The following is a 19,634-nucleotide window of genomic DNA, read 5'->3' as shown; positions in this document are numbered from 1 at the left end:
CCAGAATAGGCATAATGTTCTTCAGTTCCATCCACACTGTCTTGAATGATGGGGTTTCTCTACTAGCCCACTTAGTACTAAATTGTATACGCTGATACTTTTTATTTGTGCATTCATCCACGAGTGGAGACTCCGGTTGATTTCACATATTGGCTATCGTGGGTAATGCTGGAACATATAAAATTTTATATAAAACATAGTTTAAATACAAAAAAAATAAGAAAAGGTGTATCTGTAGTAAAATTTTAATGAGTAAAACAGTACAGAGTTCTTCGAAGAATGCCAACTGATAATTTTATTTTATGTTATAGTATGTTAAAATAATTCTATACAATTTTCATTAAGTCCTAACTATGTTACAATTGAACTTACAACAGGCTTATTTTTATTTCATTTTTGATAAAAATTAACCGTAGAAAAGAACTCAAAATATATTTAAAATTGCAAATATATACTTTGTGCTTCTAAATAATTTGTTCTTTACCTGATGACAAAAGTCAGGTCTCCATAAATATGATCTAACAATAAACTACAGCTAATGCCAGCACTAGATTTGTGATATAGAAAATAGCCTGGGAAGGTGTTTGACTTCCCACCATGACTGTGGACAGAACATTTCTTCATAGTATGTGAAACTGAAATGTATTTTGAGATCTTTCAAAAACTGAAGTTTTAAAAAGGAAATGAAAACTTGTGGGTCTAAATTGTATTATTTGTACTATTTGAATGTATGACACTACAGATTATCCAAGAAGACTCACAACTCAAAAATTGTCATCTCCTTTAAATATAGGAACATACTCTGAGGGTATTTAGAATACAGTAATGGGAATTGTAATAAACAGTAGTCATGAGGGTGGTCACGATATAGGAAATGGGACCTAAATCAAATATTTATATTTAAGTTAAGGTGGGAATTATTGTTGAGAAAATTGCACTATATAATTGAGTTTATTTTTCCTGTGCTTATTTTTTTTCAAGTATTTGTCGCTAAGGATATTCTGAGCTCTATACTAAATAGCTTTAGTTTTTATCTACATGGAATCTTTAGCCATGCAATAAGTATTTGAATAGTTAATTTTAATACAGTATGCTATTTGCATAACCTCTTATGAGCCATCAGAGCTGTTTCTTTGCTTACTAGTTTCCAAGTATTTTCTTAGAGTTCAAAGTGTGTAAATGGGAAGGTCCAGTGGAGTAATCGGTTAGTGCACAGTACTTATATGAAAGTGTACAAATGGGATAAAATGAATAAGACTATCATATATAAGAAAGATGAATTTGTGTAACAGGTAAAACTGGAAATATCAAAGGATCTTAATCTATTTAAATACCATAATATCAAAGCTTATAGTGGATATTAGGCACACATTGCAGCTGCTCATGGTCTTTCAGAAAGACTTTGGATGTGTAGGGGATTTTTCATGTTTTAAATTTTACCTCTAACGTGTAGGAGTCAGCATGGGATCATTGATGATGCCCAAAAACAAAGCCACCTGAAATCTTCAAGTAGATGGAGAGCAAAGAGGAAAGAGGCCTTCTCTACTCCCTGAAGTAGACATATGTCTGGCTTTGAAGGAAGCAGTGGAGTAGAAGTGGTGGTGGGGTCCCGGGTTCTCTATCTGTGTTGCCAGTGGTGACAGAGATGGTATGAAACAGTGCGATCCAACTGTCAAGGGGCTGATGGGAATTATAATTTACTCCAACCCACAAACTCTTCAATCAAATTGTGATTTTTCAGTTTAAATTTTGAGCAAAAAAAATTGTAAAAATTAATTATTCTTATATTAATACCAGCCAGAGTAGGTCTCCAAAGTTTAAAATTATGTATTTTTATTGAACTTTTAGATGACATGGTGAAAATTTTACATAAAATAATTAAATCCAAAAAACAGGTGATTGCATAAAATTCATTTTCAATAAATAATTTTTAAATATCTCTGGAGATGTGATTTCAGGCTAATTGATGTCTCAAGCAGAGGTATATATCTCAACACTCAGAGAAAGCTCTATAAATAAATAACCTTGTAGCATTTGAAACTAGATACATATGTCATCCATATTTCATTAGTTTTTAGATATTTATTATAGATTGTATGATGCTTAAAAAGACATTGCTGTCCAGGTCATGAACCCAAAATTTTAACTCCTGGCATAACACATTGATGACAGGAAACTAGAAAAAATAAATTTTAGTTAAATACATTTTCAGGAATTTTATGCATTAATTCTACAACTGAAAATAAAAGTCATGATTCATCCCATAAGTATGTGAAAATAATAGATACCTAACCTTTTGTGCTGTGTGAAAGAATTTGCAACTTTTTTAAACAAAAAGTAAAGGGATTCAAACAGTGCTTTAGGGACCTTTTGTCTGGATTTTAAAAATTCAGCTTGAGCCTGATTAATGCTAAAATCCTAAGTCTGATTAGATGGTTAAATATTTCTTGTGAGCAAAAAGTAAATCCGTAATACCAGTTCTCTAGTACCAATTTTAAGAAATTAAACTTTTAAACATCAGAACCTACTAGAACATTATTTCCAAAAGAGATATATTTTAATTAAAGTACTTTAAAATTTATGGTGAGTATTCTGTTCTTGGTTCTTATTTACTAAGTTTCCTAGAGAAATTAAAAGAACAAATGTTGATCTATATCAAAAATGATGTACATCACAAACATATGCAATTTCTATTTTTCAACTTACATGTTCTCAAGGATGAAAAAGAAACAAAAAACTGTAACTTGACATTTGTTAATTAAGACTCAGAATTCACAAATACCCTGAAAATGTTTATAACTAAAAATCTGTAGGTCATAGGTAAAATTTTTTATATATATTTTCCCGCTATCTCTCCCCTCCCTCTGTGCTCCAACTCTTGGTCCCCTTCCTATTTGCAAAAGCTCTCGTTTCATAATTTCCTCTTCAAATCTGTGATATTTTCTCATTCCATTTCCCTCCCTTCCTCCATACATAATTCTTTGCTGTAGATCTAAAGCGTGGCATAATAAGCATGAGTCTCTCTCACACTCTGAGGCTTGATGTTTGAAAGAATACAGAGAAGGGACACAATGGAACCCTGCGTCCAAATTTCCCTTACAGTGTTTCACAGTAATTGCCTGCTCAGGTCGCATTTTCTTGTCCCATGTACTTGTTTGTCTAATTCACTTACCTCCTCTTTATGTTACCTTCTCAGACATATCTGCTCTGATGGTTCCATTTGAGGTTTTAATTTATCTGCATCTCTAACCCCTGCATCCTCCTCCATTCTATTAACATGGCCATGAGAGTTGCTCGTGTAAATAATTCCTCAATTATACAGCAACACAATTAATCTATCATGTGATGACCAAAAAAGTAGAACATGTTATTCTATTTTGTGTCTTAAGTACTGAGAATATAGCAAAGCTGTTCATATTTCATACACGAATGACACAAAAATATGTGTTAAAAGGCAAAGGCACATGCTGAAAATTAAGGAATCTTAGCATTATATGACATTCATAATTTTAAAATGTCAATTATTGTTAATTATATACAGTAATTTATTAGCGGCATGAATGTTGGTATGGTGATATTATAGATGAATACATATTTTCTTGGTCAATTAGATTCTTTACTTTTTCTATATAAATATTACTTAAAATGTGAATTGGAGTAATGGGAAGAAAGAGAGGAGACAAAGGAAAGACACTGGCAAAGAATGAAAGTGATGGTGTGCATCAATTTCCCATGAAACTGCACTACATTTATGAGTGAGAAAATGCAAGAATCTTAGAAAAAGTCACTAACACTGGAAACACTGCTTCACAGAATCCACTGCTCTGGTTGCATTTTCACTCTGTACATGTCCTGCAGCACGGGGTCCATCCCTTTTGTAGTTTATTGTTTGTATTAATTGCTTTCATTTTTAGGCTCTGAACATATAATCTACACAATTATTATCAAAATTCTACTGACTTATAGAAATTTAGGTAGTTAGGCAGACAAGTGCATCTGAGCATTGTTTTCATAGGATACTATTTATCTTTTAAAGACATGACTCTTAAATAGACTAGCAAGCATTAGTCAGTATCGTGCATTGTATTGCTAATTCTGTAACTATATTTCATATGATATGTGTTAATCTCCCTTTAGAGTGCAAAGCTTTAGAACACAAAGTCATATATTCTAATCTAGGTTCTGGTTGCAACTGATTAAAACATTATTATTTAATGTTCTTCGCTTGAATGACAACAAAAGAATCATTGAAAGAGAAAGGTTAAAGAAAACATTGTTCAAATATATAAATGTACATAAAATGAGCATATTAATGATTTTTTAAAAAATCTAAATCTACTAGCACTCTCAAGTATGAGAAAATGTAAAAGATTTGATGTTCTTGAAAACATTTAATTAACACAACTACAGACCATGCTCACACGTGAAATAAATCAGACCTGCATGTGCAGCACTGCATTGTTTCATGAGTGTAAAACCTGAAAGAGTTAATTTAAACTCGGAGGTATGATAGACATTGTGAAATGATAGGAAAACACTCAAGGGTAAAGGGCAGCTGGGTTGTGGGAAAAGAGAAGGGAAAGAAGGAGAAATTTTGTATTTGTATATATAGGATAGTTAACATAGTTGTTCTACTGTCTTCTATTTCTTTGCTGAAAGAAACTGTCAGTGAGTCCTTGATTGATCAGCATTGCATGTCTATATCTGTTTTCATGAGAAACCACTTTGAAGATATCAATATGTAATACAACAAGCGTTGTTAATTTCCTAGCACTTTGTTTGTAACTCTGTATTGTCTGTACTGTTCTTTTGCTACTTTGTAAAAGGTTGTCTGTCCGTTAATGTTTTCCTCCTTTTATTTTTAAAATAAAAAAGAAAACATTTAATTAATATAAACCTATTGATATGATTTTATAAAGAAAGTGTCATCATATTGAAAGAGCAGTTTAAATTATACATCTTTTTTATTTAGAGTTGTGAATACTATTTTATATAAAACAAGTTGTTCTAATGCATACAAGTTTTTACCTATTTTGTTTGTTTGTTTGTTTTGTTCTTTTTTTGTTGTTGCCAGGAATCAAACTCAGGACCTTGTGTTTGCCAGGCGAGCACTGTTCCATGGAAGTATAACCTCGGCCCCAAAGTTTTACTTATACAGCAACTTATTTAATTGATGTTTTACCATTTCTCACTTGAATTAACATTTTTTCACTGGACTGTGTTGCTCTTATTATTTTCTCTCACATTTATTTTTTAAGATTTTGCTAAAATTATCTTCTTTGTATTTTATTCTTTGTGCTCATAAGGTGATTTCTTCCAACATTCATAGAATAGCTAAACAAAAAATACTTCTAATAATAAGGTTCACATTTCACAAGTTACAGACTATCCACAACTTATCAAAGAAATTTATAACAGGTGGGAAGATATTTTTTAGATCACAATTAATGAAGTATTAGTGATAATTTGGGGGTAGTGGTTACTCAATTCTGTTATTCCAAAATAAACATTTAGAACATTTTTAACTTTAGAAAGTGAGTGGAAAGGTACGTTTTGCTTTAGACCCCGAAAAGGAAGACAAAACTGGACGTACAATTCTATTGTTTTATTCTGCATGATCTCCTACTAAAAGCCCTTCATAGGAAGCTGGTCCTTTTAGTATGCAAATTATTGTTCACATTCAGTTTTGTGTATGTTAGGACTGGGGATGGGGAGATAAACAGGGCTTGTCTTTCAGCTAATGTCCTGGGTACGTGGTCTGTTATGCTTGACTTAGGCTACTTTAAGATTCTAACTCTTCTTAGGAGTTATTTCATTATAATTTATTGTATCATAAGTTCATTTTTGTTTCCAACTACCATTTCTGATCAGCTGCACTTTCTATGTTTGCAAGTTTCTTACAAATTCTGGCCAGCTTATGTTACATTTTCTCATTTTTGAGTTGTTATGAGTACATTTTACAAAAGTATATTATCTGGTGATTTTGAATGTCTTAAGAAAAAGACACATATGTCCATTAGGATTTTAGCTTAAAATATGTTAAAACAAGTCTAATATTTTCACCAAAATATCAGTGTTTGCATTTACTTTTCTTAGGGTCTGTTTTCTTAGACTAAGTTTCTGTTTATTTTAGACTTCAGTTCCTCACACTTACTCTAGAAAGCCTCAGCGTCCACACACTGGATTAGGAACTTAGTCCTTGTTGTTGGAGAGCCTCCTTACTGGACTATATTCTATTTTATTACTTTTTTCTGTTTTCTTTGACTAGCATCAAGTTTTAGGCTCCTTGCTTGAAATGTGTATTCATATTTGTCATAGTATCTTGAATGCATGGCATTTGATATCTAGGGAATTAATTAGAGAAATAAACTGATGAAATTGAATGAATTATTTATTAATTTTCATTTTTTACTAGTGTGTGACTGCAGTACATGATGTTTACATTTCTTGTGTAACGGTGGTACATAAACATAGCACATCTTACGTCATTTTTCATCCACTTTCCTTCCACTCCCTCTCCTCCTATCCTCTGACCTCCCTCCCTGTTTTGATCCCTTTCACATGTGGGAAATTTCTATCTCCCTACTTCCAATTATCTATCCTTTATTTTGTTCTTTGTTTATACTATGGTTCCTCACATGAGAGAAACCATGTGCCATTTAAGCTTGTGTGTCTGATCCAGGTATCCCTCTTCTAGGCATCTTCCTGAAGATTTAAAGACATTATATTACACTGACACATGCACGCATATATTTCTAGCAGTGCAAGTCATAAAAGCTAAATCATGGAAACAGCCTACAGGTCCATCAGCAAATGAATGAGTAAACAACATGCATTTATACACAGTGGAGTACTACTCTCCATAAACACAAACTTGGGGCAACTGTAAGAAATTGGATGCACCTTGAGATCATAATGATAAATTGATGTTTAAAAGGTTTTGTTCTGATGAATTGTGCTGTTGTGGTATCTATGGTGACTCAGCACTCGGTTGTATCTCCCCTCAAGAGAAACTTCCTATGAGCTGGGACTAACACAGTTAGCTGACTGGCTCCAACTTTAGATTCTTCAGAATAGCTTCAGATCATGAGGTGAAAGCCGTGGTTCTCTGCCCAGCCTGAGTCAAGGATCATGTATGGCATGTAAACGGTGGTGGATGTTTTAAAGGTCCCTCTTAGAGCCAGAGCACCAGTCGATACAGTCTCATGTCTTCATCATGGTCTGAGTCCTTGCCTAATACTGCTAAGCCTCCTTTGTTTTCACATATGTAGGAGTGGATTGGAGGTTCACCCTCCTGGATTCTGTAACCTGAGATTTTTGTATTTTACTTGAGATAGATTTCGATTAATTACTTACACTACTGATTTCTACTTAGCATATCTTTCCTAAAGGGACAGTTGACACAACTCCTGATATAAAGTAAAACAAAATGATTGATAATCATACAAAAGCATAAATGATTTTTAAGTCTGAAACAAATTCACATACCTATTAAAAGCTCAATTTTGAATTAGAAACCAACTTTCACTGGCAACACTCATACAGAGGCTTTGGCTTAAACTTCCAGTTTGTTTAGTCTTAATCAGGTTTAATTCTTCATATAGATTTTTCTAAATATGTAACAGTCATAGCCACTATTCTATTAATTCTAATAGGAATATTTTTATTACTTTAGATCTATTAGTTTGTTTTTATTACTGTAGTTTAATCTATGGTTCTGTCATGAAATATGTTTAGTGTCATGTATATACTTACATTTTAATTGCTTAGCAATGTTAACAATTGCTTTATTTTTATAGATATAATTCTTGTTTTGCTTCTGCAGAAGATATCACTATATAGGTCAAATTCAGTCCCTAGTTGTGGTCCCTATAACTAGATCCATTATATTGCAAACTTAGAAAAGTGACAATTCTGAAGCACTCTCTACTTAACCCTCTAAATTATGGCAATTTTGGGAAGAAAATGAATGAAAATCAAATAAAGTATTACTAAGGTATATATCAATATATTGTCAAGGTCATTTCAAATTTCAAATTGTGCTTTTTTGTTTTTGTCTTTTTGAGACAAGGTCTTACTATACAGTTCAAGGTGGCCTTGAGCTCACTTTGTAGCCCAAGCTGGTTTCAAACTCATAAGAATCCTCCTGCCTCATCCTCCTGAGTGCTAGGATTACAGGTGTGTGCCACCACATCCGGCTTTGTGCTGTTATCTTATTCTTCCTCCTCCCTTCATCTCCTCTTTGGTTTCCTTTCCTTCTTAGAACATTCAGTCCAATAACTATTAAGTTAGGCTTCCACATGAAGAATGGTAAGAATCATGCTGCCCAAAAATGTACTGTCAGAAATTGAGAAAAAGGAGGACATCCATGTGGTGGCAAATGGGATGTGATGCTGACCTAGTAGCGGCCATTACAAATGGAGGGATGTCATCCATGAAGGGAAACTCCCAAGGAAGAAGACAAGGATGCTAACTTGAATTGTTGAAGCCGGCAATGATGTATGGGGGCTGTTTTCCATTGAGTGTTTCACCCCAGTGTGTGGATGAGGATGTCGGCTCGGGAGTGATTGGAGAGGCTATTAACAAAAGGCAATGGGTTTAAACAAGAGATCATGGTGTGTCTGGGTGTGTGTGTGTGTGTGTGTGCATACCTTATAATAGGAGCTGCCTTTTTCTTTATCAAAGAAATGAATTACAAAGATGGAAAAGAAAAATATAAAAATGAACTCTTTTATGATTGTATTTAGATTGGAATATTGGCATAGACATAGAGTTTAATACATAGTGAGGTAGACATATAGCTGCAGTATGTATATTTACACAAACACAGTAAACATCCACACTTAACGTACACTAGCTCTATCTACCAAGACAGCCTAGGAGCACTAACATGTCAATAACACAAAGCAATTATAATCTAGGACCTCCTTCCTAATTACCATTCCCCACTGGAGAAAAACTGATGCTCCTTAGAGAAATGTCTCCATTTGGACCATGGATACTAACGTACAAGATGAGATATTTATGAAGAGCTAAGAACTATTTTTAAAAATAATAGAATATATGAGAACTTCACAGGAACCATCTTATAGCTCATCTTACTGGTCAACCTTCACATCAAAAGAAATAATAACAAATCTGCATACTTTGAATGAAATAATAATTCATTAGTTCATATTACATTAAAGAATGTCATAATAATTTGACAATTTGATGGAGAAAATTCATATAGTATGAAATATTCATAGAATAATGATTAGTTGTAAAAATATCTTTTAAACTGAGAATTCTGGTGGATAATATTTTAAACAAATGATCTATATAAAAGATGAATGAAAATTGCACATTATCAGGTAGAAAGTTTAACAAAAACACTCTTAGGGTGTGTACTGGGAATCTAACTCACAAACTCTTGCTTGCCAGGCAGGCACTGTGCCCCTGAGCTATATTCCTGGCCCTCAAAAATATTTTGAAAAAAATAAAATCCTGATAACTTCCACACTATATGAACTTTATTTTTTTCTTAATACTAAGGTATAATTTGAAAAATTAAATATACCCTTGGGTATATCACAAAATTGTTAGGAGCCTTTGAAGAACTCAGAAACTTATGAAAATAGTGTTAAAGAGGGTATATAAATATTAGTTACTTTCAACAACCCATCGGAGGAGAGTTACATGAGAAGTTATTTCCTGCATTGTCATTAAAAACTACCAGGATAATTACATACTTCAGAGCTTGCAAGGAAAAATTGGTCTCCTCTTACAATGAATTTATTTTAAGCCTTTATTTTTACATTTAAGAATAAACTAGTCTGAAAAGATAATGAAGATAAAAGAGAAAGGAATACTGCACAAAAGAAAGGCAAAAAGTATTTTGGCAGAAACATCCACAGATTATAGAATTTTACAGTTAAGAAAATAATTATAACATATGTAATTTATAATCAAATCATATAATTAAGAAATAACCATTATAGTACTATTAGAGAAAATATTGATTATATGTGTTATAAAATAAATTACTACTTATAATAAGAAAATTGATATAAAATAAACAGATCAGGAAGAAATGAAAAGATAATGAACTTTAAAAACTGAAATGGTATGCTCATGCATGATGTGTTCATTTATGGATGTTTTTAACTCAAAGCAAATGAAATGTACAACAGATTTTATTTAGACAGAAATCATTTCTATTTAAAAATATTATATGGCTCCAAGAAATTATAATCAATTCTCAGAATGAGGTACAGACCAAAGCAGCAAAAGGAATTTTTCTTGAAGATTCACCCATCCTGCACCTTTTGGATAAAATGACCATGTTTGCAACACTGATTACAGCGAAGACAAGGGAGATGTTGTTGCTACATGAGCAATGATTTGGGTGATTTTTTTGTTTCTTATGCCTTTCCTTCCCAACTCAGTGTGTGAGGAGGGGGTATCTAACTTCATGGTCATTTGCATTTTCTTTAATTAGAGGAAAGTGTGGATTAAGGTACTCTTGAAAACATATAGACTGCATGCATTGTGGAAGAGAGTTTTCCAAAAGGACGGGCTGGGGATTTAGCTCAGCGGCAAAAGCGCCTGCCTGGCAAGCGCAAGGTCGTGAGTTCGGTTCCCGGTACCGGAGAAAAACCAAAAAAAAAAAAAAAAAGAGAGTTTTCCAAAAGGAAAGAAAGTGTTGTTTTAAGAATGTTCAGGTATGAAAAACAGGTCACTGTGAATCATAATGTCTGCAAATTAGACCACAATGTAATAGTGCTTTAGAGTTGAATTTATCACATTAAAAATATGCAAAAATATTAAAACAAATGGTTATAAAACTAAGTGATGCATGTAGGAAGTATGTGTTCATGTGTATGTATGTTGATCATGTGTTTGCATGCGAAGAGAATCTGCAAGGACCACATAGACTACAATGCTTGCATTTCTCTATACTGATTTTTAAAAAGTTTAATTTATATACTTTTATAGTTAGTTGTATTAAAATTAAAAACTATTATATAAGGTTTACATGACATGTTGTGGTTTGGGTTTTTTGCAAGGGGAACAATATAATAGTAAACTCATATTTTATAAAATTATTTTACAATACTCACCCAAAGAATCATATAGGAAGAGTGCAGCATATCTCTCCACACACTAAAGACCAAAGAATCTAGCTGAGGGCCTGGAATTCCATGGTAAAGTCCTGCATGAGTTCAGCTGAAGACCTAGAGCCCACAACAATGCCTCCCATAAGTCCAGCTGGAGGCCTAGAGCCCATGACAAGGTCTCCTGTAGGCCTGTTTCACGGATTTGCACTGAGAAGGCCCAAAGGCCAGTGCTGGAATCTAGAAAATCTGTGCCAGAGGGATGAAGGGTCTGTGCTGCCAAACTGAAGGATCTACACTGGAGCCAGGAAGAGATGCTCAAAATAAGAACCAGAGCTCCCATGAGAAGTACCACAGCCATCCTCTGTAGCAGTGAGGTTCAGAGCTCCTCCAATGATCAGGACAGCTGAATTCCCATCAGGAAAGCCAACATGACAAGCTTCTCCAGGAGACTGAGCAGTGCACCCTCTTCCCCTCCAGAGCCAGGAAGCGATGCTCAAAGTGAGGACCAGAGCTTCCCCAAAATGAACAGTGGCCATTCCCAATGAAAATGAAGTCCCAAGCTCCTCCTCTGATGAGAACAGCCAAATTCATCATGAAGGCCAGCATGACAATCTCCGCCAAGAGAACAAACAGCTCCTTACAGCTTCTAACAGCCCCCAATAGCTTCTTTCAGCTCCCAACAGCCTCTCTTCTTTTCTGGTTCTGCCTCTTATGCTGCTGACAACAATCCTCAGGTGGGCCTCCCACACCCAGCACCACACTGATTCAGTTAAACTGGGTGTTATAAGTTGACCATCAGTTGTCAGTCCACCACAGCTTAGAAGTAAGGGTCAGGAAAAATAGAATTTTAAACTAATTTTCTCTTCTGTGTGTTGGGGATTGAACCCAAGGCCCTGAGCATGCTAGTCAAGCACTAAACTGTTCGACCTACATCCCTAGACTGAAGCCACATATAGGAAGGGTAAAAATAAATACATTCAAAGTAGTCTCAAGAGTCTCTATATGTAATTAAATTTATCTCCATTTTAGGAAAGTAAAAATTTAGACTTACTTCCAATTACTTTGTGGTTCAGATTCCAGTAGTATCAGTTCATGCATGCTTTCTGTTTCAAATGTTTGTCAGTATTTGTCAGGGTGTCTGTTTCTTTGCTCTCTAGTTCCAAAAAAAAACTGATCACAATTATTGCAAAAGTCAAATTTCATTCTCTAAAATCAATGTCTCATCTAGCTATTTTTCAATAACTTACTCTTTTAATAGCTAAACTAGTTTTCAATAGTTTAAGCAAACACAGCTTTCTCAATGTTAGTTCCAAAGTAGGTGACAGATGGAAGTGTAAATTCAGTTATTTTCATGTAACCTTACTTCATCTGACCTTTTTGCAGCCTTGTCAGTGATAAAAATTTTTCCTGTAGAAAATATTTCCAGTTGGCAAAGGTCTAAGTATTTAGTTGTCAGTTTTCTACTGCATATCTAATTGTGTATGGAGTTGGAACACATTGATTTGCCTGGTTTTGAATCCCAAAGGAGAGACAATCTCTAAATTCTGACAACGTGGGGGAAGTTGTTTGTTTAGCAAAAGGACTTTGGTTATCCTACGCATTACTTAATATCAGTGGTGCTGTGGTTTGTATCTAGATGTTCCCCCAAAGACTCATGCAGGTATGGTGCTTGGGCTTCTCAGAGGTGGCTGAATCTAGAGTGTGTGGTTAAGGATGTGGGATCAGCTCACTGATGGGGCTGGGAATACCCTGATCCCATCAGCCTGCATAAAGTGTAAAAGTAGCAGGAAGATGCTGTTAAGATCGGTCTCTGATTTTGCTGTCTTCTGCCCTCCATGAACTGTTCTACTCTTCAAAGCCACCCTGTCCTGGAGCCAGCTGATTATGGACTGAGAAACTTCTACAACCTGAGCTACATAAACCTATTCCCCTTTAACTTTGGGTGTCGGGTATTTTATCTCAGAAGTGAGAGAAAAGTAAGACGAGTGACTAGGAAAAGAATTTGTTGAGAGCTTATTAATTATTAATATTATTTTATGGATGAATAGAAGGATAGATGGATGGGTGGATGGAAAAGTGTCTAATTTAGAAACAATGCATAATTGGATGAACATATCTCCACTAAAAATACTGACCAAATTTTTTGAATTTCTAACTTAATTGTCAGCCTCTCATCTCACCCGATGTGATATTGTATCACTTAATTTATCATATTTTTATTTGCTAACCTTTTATTTTTATTGCTATTATCATTATATATTCTATCATTTGATGATATATCATTATATATTTTGTATATTCATTATATACTATTGTCACTATATATTAGATAAAATTATACAGTTATCATTACACAATTCTTCCATTTTCATTTAAATTTGAACAAGAAAAAAAACAAAAATTCTACTCATCTTTTTATCCTATTTACCCATAGAAATAATGTAATTATTAATAGGATCAATCACCGCTTTAGGTACAGAAATATATAAGGCTCTGCACTGAATTCCCAGCAATACAAAAACAAAACGTATTTGACCAGCATGGGGCATTTTACAGTTATATCTAAATTTTTTTTTCATAATCTTTAACCACAATTCTTTACTAGCTTATAAGGATGATATTATGTTCATAGAGTCTATTCATGTAAAGCATATAATGAATTTTAGGATAAAAAGTTTACCTTATTAAAGTAGTATGATATAATTATCATTTTCTTTCTGTTATTTAAACTTCTGTAGGCATTCTTATAGGTCTTGGGAGGATTTTTTTAGTATATATACCAAGATGTGAGGTTTCTGGGCCACAGAGAAAACATATATAATTCCAGTAAATAATTCCAGATTGGGTTGTAAGATGGTTGTTAGGAGTCTGTGCCTCTGGAGCAGTGTGGGCGACCTCTCCATCCCCACATCTTTTCCAAACCTTGTTATTATATTCCAATTCAGCATTCTGTTATTCTGAAGTATAAAAAGCGCTATGAGTCTTGTGCTATAAGTAAAAACAAGACCTTATTTTAAATCCTCAAGAGTTATGTTCCTTACTATAGCACAGCTGGTCCTAATTGATACAATATCTATTCAAATTTTCAGCCTTCCAAATGTTTAAAGCCTTATCAGTTGGTTGTCTCTGAGGTTTTTAAACTCATGGTTTTATTTTGGCAATTGGACAGTGAACTACCTATTTGTTTGGTACCACCTTTCCAACCATTTATACTGAAAAGCAAAAAGATAAAGATGCTGAAGTGTAATACTGGCCAGTTGTAAGTCTGTGTCATCCCCATGATTATTTATGGCAAAACACAATTTTGAAGTTCTTCCTCTTCAAGTGCTGCTAGTGAATGGTATGTCTTTATTAGTTGAAGTATTTCTACAAAATTTCAGTCATGGAGTTTTGCATAAAATGTGCAATTCTTGAGTATGTAATATCTGATTTAGAAAACTTGATTAAAAGAGCAGTAATCAAAGAACTGGTTAAGGTAATAAAATTAACCATTATCCTTAGGTAGTTATAGAAATAGCTACAGTCTAATGTGATCTGTCACTTTGAATTAAATCAGAGAAAGGATAAGCTGTCAAAATTTCAATCAATCATACTGTTTTAGTATAGAAAGAAAAAGTGTTATGCTCTTAAAATATTTAGGATGTATGCTAATAAGTGTGTTACAAATAATGGAAAGTAACTGATGTGCTGCTCAGTAGGAATAGAAACTAAACACATACTTACCTAAATTTCTGATTTTTTGCTGCATATCTTGTTCTTTATCACAAACATTTTCATTAAAGTAAAATTCCACAGTGACTTACTTTTAGATGGACAGTGTACTATCAGTGATATTTCTTTTTACTTGACTTTTGCAGATGGACAATGCTATGATGAATCTTGTGGTATGAGCAGCTGTAAAAGGATGAGTTAGATGCAGAAGGATAAGGATAAATTTCAGGACTAATTTAGCAAGCACAGCACACACTAAGAAATAAAATTTGGCAGAGTGCACACCTCTTCAGAAATTAAGCAAGCCAGAGGACCATAGAGCAACATCATTAAAAATAGTAGAGGAGGAAAATAATGTTAACTAACATTCTATTTCCGATTGAGAATTTCTTATAAAAAAAGCAAAAGTTCTTTTGTACATTAAAGCTAGTAGATTTTTTACCAGTAGATCTCCCCTGTAAGAAATATTGAAAAGTTGTCAGAACAAAACTGATGATTGAAGTTAATATCTACACAAAAGAATAACATTGTCAGAAATTATAAAACATTATCCTAATATCAGATACGATTTTTTCTTATACTTTTAAACAGGTAATATGGGCAATATGTTATGCATTTTATAATGTACCTGGGGTAAAATAATGCAACATTGGTATAGTGATAAGCAAATAATTTAGTAGGACATAATAGTTTTAAAACACATGGAAACATTTATTTGCCATGAAAAATGTCAGCACAGTTAAATGCAAAGAACGATTTTCAATAATGATGATGAAAAATAATCTGGACACACCCCTTCCTATAATTTATGATAATCAGGTCACTGAAATAAATTCTGAAACTATGAATTTCATAGTGTATATTCATGATCACAGCATTAATGAAAATTTCTTTTAAAAAAAAAGGCCCATCCTAATTATAAAAGAAAAAAAATGGATTTAACACCAACAATGTAGAAATGTTCAGGAAGACATAGGATAAGAAATAAAATGTAAGTTTCACCTACATATATGATGAGATTTTTATGTAAAATGCATGATATTCTTCATAATTGATAAACAAATGATAAAACAATTAAATTTGACCTAAGACTTTAAAGACCATTCATAAATAATGTACCTTCCTCCTTCAGTTGTCAAAATGCAACCTGGTAAAACTACAGAAAATTTCTTTGGAATTAAACAATAACTTAATATTTTTTGTCTTTCATTTCAGTGAGGCGTCTTATTTGTAATAAAGCTCTATGATCATGAAATATATACAGCAAAATGTTGAACAACTGGAACCTTAGTAATTTCACAAACTATTTTTGAACACATTGTCTTGAATTGTGTATGCCTCTGTGTTCATATGTATATTTTCAATTTCATTCTCTCCTGATTCTGTTTTAAGTTAGTTTTCATTTATTCATTTGCTTATTTTTGATTGAGCAAATTTCATATGTGAGTATAAGGGACATAGTACATTCTTTCCATTAGGATAGTTAAATACATTAAGTGAAAAATGATAGATATGGTGACTATTAAAGATGTATTATGAATTTTTTTTCTAAACCAGTGTTAGGACACGATATAAAACAGATACTAATTCTCTTTTTAATATTTAGGAATGACTCTTTAGATTTTTTTACTCTTTCGCATATTTCACCTCATTATCCTTTCTGTAATCTAAAATGTAACATAAATCTCATTAATATTTAGGGTTTACAAGTAAGCATGCCAGTAGGGCACTTTTTCATTAATACAAGAAAATTATGTAGTGGCCAAAGAAACTTGGAGGCTAGCATTCTTTGATTCATTAAACTATGCTAGAGAGAGTAAAGAAATTGATCCAATAAAAGAAATTAGATGCCCCAGTTTGGAAATAGGAGAAAATTAGTCAAATAAATATTACCTTCTAATGCCAATTAAGAAAAAATAAAAGACAAAGAGAAAACATGGGAGGAGAGAGGAAAACATTAGGAGAAAGAGAATGGTAAAGGGTAACAGCTGGAAGTGAGAACTATAACCTTTTTGTTTTTTAGCTCTTCTCACAAATTTGCAGCATAGAAATTGGTATAGAATTTAAATATATGATGAGAACAATATATCTCTCCATTTAAACCTTCTTTAGTACTCTTTCAAAAACTAGAAAGGTGCAGTTTACATGCTTAGCTCTGCAATCCAGAATACCTCTTTCTATCCTCTGTCTCTTGCTACCTCTTTCTCTTCCTCCTTTCTTTTTCACTCTCTTTTTCTCCCACTTTCTTTTTCTTTCCTTTCCTCTCAATCTTGTGCTAATCAGCAATTCATTCTACATTATTCTATCATGTGATGACAATAGAATATATACATTTATACAAAAGCAATGTGCAATACAAAAGAACATTTGTCCTTGATAAAATTTTAAAAATGCTTTAGAAAGTTATGAGATTTGGGGGAAGATGAGATAATTTTCATATTCCAAAATTAGTTAATAAAATCCCAGAGAGAACAAATGAAATGCATGCTATCCAGGAATGCAAAGGGAGCATTTAGGACATAATTCTCAATATTTGTATTACACATAAAATTAAATTTACTGTTGTATTTATATATTCCTATTTACTTTTTTATGTAATTTCAACTCATAATTTAAAGTGTACTTTATGTACTTATTATAATGTAATTTATTAGTTAAAAATTTATTTATTGTTAGACTAAAAACACCAGGTATTCTAAAAATTTCGCAATGTTTTAAATAGTAAGGTAGATACATAAAGCCTATGAGCAAATTGTTATGTAATTGGACAGACTAAGAATGATATTATTTGATATTAGCAATTTTTGGCAAGATAATGTTAGAAAGATGGAGGTGATTTACAACTTCATCCTAAGAATTACCAGAAGCTTAGCAGCACAGCAATTAGAGTCTAAATTATCAAATTGGTTGATTTTTGCATTTTGTCATTCCATTAAGTAATTTGTACTTGTATTCTGACTTTTACATTTACAAGAAAAATTGTACTTTAGCATGCTTTTAAAATTATATACCTGCGTATAATTTTTATATCCAAAAGCATAATTGGGGTTTTAATGGACAGAAAAGTGACTGTAGTATAAATTATATTAAAACCTGGTAATATGATGCTTTTAACTAAAAAATAGTTACATTTTCTAATTGAATATGAACATTTCACTATAAGACAATTCTCACTTCTGAAATTAGAAGTTTACTGGTTACATTTTCCCAATGAATGAATTATTCATATGCTGGTTTACTTCTTCATTACTTGCTACTAATGATGTTTAGTTTACATTTTATGGAGCTCTTTCTTGAATCTGATGGTGTGATGTACCTTTGAAGAAAAACAATAACTTATTAATGAGGTCAAGTTGTATCGAGACAGCATGATACATGGTGTAGTTCAAACACAACACTGAGGTTTTGCAGACCTATGCATCATGATTTAGATGTAAAATGTCACCCAAAGTCTCAAAGGATCCGTGGTGGAGCTTTCAGAAAATGATCGTTATGGAAATGCTATACTTGTGAGAGGATTAGTGCACTGATGAATTCATAGATAAATGTGCTATCAGCATGGGCCAGGTCGGAGGAGGTACGTCACTAGGTGCGTGTCTTTGCAGAGTACGCCTTTCCAGGTCTTCCTGGGTTTTGGCTTCCTTGCTGTCATTAGTTGAGAAGATTTCCTCCATCAAATCTTTCATCCATGCCATTTCTGCCTTTGAACCAGTTAATCATGAATTGCACTTTCCAAAACTGTGAATCAAATATAAGTGGTGGATGTAAGATATTTTTTTCTAGCAAGGGACAGCAACATTTTAATAATATACTGTGAAAATTCATTTCTTAGTGCTTGCTAATATTTGCTATGGAGTAAGTTGCCATGGATCCTAGATATTCTTGCATGGATTTCTTGTCCCCATGAACACATCTAAAACATAAATTCTCTCTTTTCTAAATAACAACTGTTTAATTGAAACTCGCTCCCTTTAATAACACTGTAACACATCCTTTTCTTATCCTGACTACCTTATCTACCTGCACCATACCATAGCTCTTCTCTATTTGAAGATCAAATATTCAGCATCCAGATGCTGCATTTCAGGCATGGTGGCATGCGCCTGTAATCCCAGCCCTCTGGAGGCTGGGGCGGGAGGATCACGGTGAGTTCAATGCCAGCCTGGACTACATAGAGTTCAAGGCCAGCCTGGATTACATAGAGAGACTGTCTCAAACATCAAATAATCAAAAAACCAAATAAACATTGCTTTTCTATCTTTCTCTTTTATCTCTGATGTCATCTTCCACTCTGGATCTCAGATAGTTATTCTCATAGCCATACTGACCTATACATCATTTACTCTCAGATCTCTATATTAAGTTTCCTAGCCCTTAACTGGTATGTTATAACTGCCTAGATAACTTCTCCAAGCTCCTCAATGCCAAATGTATTTGATAACTTTAAGAACTGCTTTCCACCAGTTTCCTTATCCTTCTTGCCTTGTAAGGGTAAGTTTCCTCACCTTTCTTGTCATAGTCCAACCGACTCCTTTCCTAATCATGATTTTTAACTTATCATTATGATTACTTAATTTTGATCACACTCAACTCATTGTTTCAGTCTCCTTCTAATTAAGACTCTGTTTTATTGGTGATGAAAAGCCAATGTTGTATGGCAATAATTATTTGTATTCTGTACTTATCTACAAAGGTAGGTGAAAATTGTTGGAGAAAACAATCACAGGACTTGCTTGACTGGCTCACACCATTGACTTCTACACCGAGTATGCACTAAGACTGGGCAACCTCTGCACTATGGTATTTTTCTAACATTTTATTTCC

This window comes from Chinchilla lanigera, unplaced genomic scaffold, assembly GCF_000276665.1.
Source record: "Chinchilla lanigera isolate Chin_1 unplaced genomic scaffold, ChiLan1.0 scaffold00018, whole genome shotgun sequence".
NCBI lineage: Eukaryota > Metazoa > Chordata > Mammalia > Rodentia > Chinchillidae > Chinchilla > Chinchilla lanigera.
Note: the sequence above shows the minus strand (reverse complement) of the source record.